The sequence below is a fragment of the Aulonocara sp. 'chitande type north' Nkhata Bay genome, linkage group LG17 (genome assembly GCF_057382095.1).
Source record: "Aulonocara sp. 'chitande type north' Nkhata Bay isolate Kocher_YH1m ecotype deep benthic linkage group LG17, A_spYH_male_GT1.1, whole genome shotgun sequence".
Taxonomy (NCBI): domain Eukaryota; kingdom Metazoa; phylum Chordata; class Actinopteri; order Cichliformes; family Cichlidae; genus Aulonocara; species Aulonocara sp. 'chitande type north' Nkhata Bay.
Window position 1 is genome coordinate 33,336,497 of NC_141360.1, and position 2,989 is coordinate 33,339,485.

The following is a 2,989-nucleotide window of genomic DNA, read 5'->3' on the forward strand; positions in this document are numbered from 1 at the left end:
TCAGAATCAGAATCAGAATACTTTATTGATCCCTGGGGGAAATTATTTTTTGTTACAGTGCTCCATTTTAAACCAACATTAAGACAAGACAGACAATACGCTAACTAAGAATAGTACAATATATACATATATATACATACATACATACATAAGTCACTTATAAATAAATATTTGGAAAAGAAACATGTGTAGTTGTAGCAGCAAACAGTGTGTTAAGTGGATGCGTTGTACAGGGAGATGGCCACAGGCAGGAATGATTTCCTGTGCCGTTCAGTGGTGCTTTTCGGTAATCTCAGTCTCTCACTGAACGAGCTCCTGTGACTGACCAACATGTCATGGAGTGGGTGGGAGGTGTTATCCAACATTGTCTTTATCTTGGACAGCATCCGCCTCTCCGACACCACCTTGAGGGAGTCCAGCTCCATCCCCACAACATTGCTGGCCTTACGGATCAGTTTATTAAGTCTGTTGGCATCTGCGACCCTCAGCCTGCTCCCCCAGCATGCAACAGCATAGAGGATCGCACTGGCCACAACAGACTCATAGAAAATCCTCAGCATTTTCTGGCAGATGTTGAAGGACCTCAGTCGCCTCAAAAAATAGAGACGACTCTGGCCCTTCCTGTAAAGTGCTGTGGTGTTTTTAGCCCAGTCCAGTTTATTGTCAATGTGTACTCCAAGGTATTTATAGTCCTCCACAATGTCAACACTGACCCCCTGGATTGAAACAGGGGTCAAGTGTTTCCTGGTCTTCCTGAAGTCCACGATCAGTTCCTTGGTCTTTGCCACGTTGAGCTGCAGATGATTCTGCTCACACCACGTGACAAAGGAGTCGACCACAGCCCGGTACTCTGTCTCATCATCCCTGCTGATGCATCCAACCACCGCAGAGTCATCAGAAAACTTCTGAAGATGGCAGGTCTCTGTGCAGTGGCTGAAGTCTGTGGTGTAGAGGGTGAAGAGGAAGGGGGAGAGGACAGTCCCCTGTGGTGCCCCTGTGTTGCTGATCACCTTGTCAGACACACACTGTGGGAGACGTACATATTGTGGTCTTCCTGTCAGGTAATCAACAATCCAGGACACCAGAGAAGCATCCACCTGCATCGCTGCTAACTTATCACCCAGGAGGGTCGGCCTGATGGTGTTGAAAGCACTGGAAAAGTCAAAAAACATGACCCTCACAGTGCTCGCCGGCTGGTCCAGATGGGTGTAGACACGATTGAGCAGGTAGATGATGGCGTCCTCTGTTCCGAGACGAGGCTGATAAGCGAACTGAAGGGGATCCAGATGTGGTCTTACTATGGGTCGCAGCTGGTCCAGGATGAGCCTTTCCAGGGTCTTCATGATGTGGGAGGTCAGTGCCACGGGCCTGTAATCCTGGGGGCCACTGGGACGAGGCGTCTTTGGTACAGGGACGAGGCATGATGTCTTCCACATCACCGGGACCCTCTGCAGACTCAGACTCAGCATAAACAGTTTATGAAAGACTCCACACAGCTGGGGGGCACAGGTCTTGAGGACAAGGGGACTCACTCTGTCTGGTCCAGCAGACTTGCCTGAGTGAAGTCTCCTCATTTGCATCTCAACCTGGTATTGAGTGAAGGTGATGGGTGGGGGAGGGGTGTCAGGAATCTCACAGGAGGCAACATATGAAGAGAGAGGCTGGCACAGTGGTGTGGCTCTGGATTCCAGGCTGACTGCAGGTGAGGTTGTGGGGGTGGGAGCAGACACTGTGGTGTCGAATCTATTGAAAAACAGATTCAACTCGTCGGCTCTATTCTCACCTCCCTCAGCTCCCCTGCTGTTGGTTGGCCTGAATCCAGTGATGGTCTTCATGCCCCTCCACACCTCTCTCATGCTGTTCTGCTGGAGTTTCCACTCCAGCTTCCTCCTGTAATTGTCCTTAGCCTCTCTGATCTTGTCCTTTAGTAACACCTGGATCTTCCTCACCTCCTCTTTGTTGCCCCCTCTGAAAGCCCTCTTCTTGTTGTTGAGGAGGGCTTTGATGTCCTTAGTCACCCACGGCTTGTTATTTGGGTAACAATGAACAGTCTGAGCTGGAACAATGGAGTCGGTGCAGAAAGTTATGTAGCCTGTGATATACTCAGTAAGCCCATTGATGTCCTCGGCGTGAGGCTCACAGAGTGTTTCCCAGTCGGTCACCTCGAAACAGCCCTGTAGTTCCGCTATTGCCTCCTCTGACCACCTCCTAACAGTCCTGGTGGTCACAGGTTCCCTCCTCACAATTGGCACATAGTGGGGGGTGAGGTGAATCAGGTTATGATCTGACCTACCAAGAGGGGGGAGGGAGGAGGAGCTGTATGCATCCTTGACGTTAGCATACAGTAAGTCTAAAGTTTTCTCTCCCCTGGTGGGACAGTCCACATATTGTTTGAATGTTGGTAGTGTATTGTCCAGTGATACATGGTTGAAGTCACCCGAGATCACAATAAAGGCACTCGGGTGCTGAGTCTGTAGCCGAGCTATGGCAGAGTGGATAGTGTCACATGCAGCTGTGGGGTTAGCAGAGGGGGGTACATAAACAGCCACCAAGATGACGTGAGAGAATTCCCTGGGTAAATAATACGGCCTGAGTCCAACAGCACACAGTTCAGTGTCCAGGCAACAAATCCTTTCTTTGATTGTTATGTTGGCAGGGTTACACCACCGGTTGTTAACTAAAACAGCAAGCCCACCTCCTTTACGCTTACCGCTAGCGATGCTGTCCCTGTCCGCCCGAACAGTGTGGAAGCCTTCCACGGAAGCATTCTCATCGGGAATGACCTGGTGCAGCCATGATTCGGTGAAACACATCAGGCTACACTCTCGGTATTCCCTCTGACTCCGTACCAGTGCTGAGAGCTCGTCGATTTTAATTGCCAACGATCGCACATTTCCCATCACGATAGACGGCACAACACGGTTTAAACCTCCTCCTCGCTTCGAGCCTCCGCTGTCTCACCGTCACCTTTTTTCTTCTCTTCTGTCCT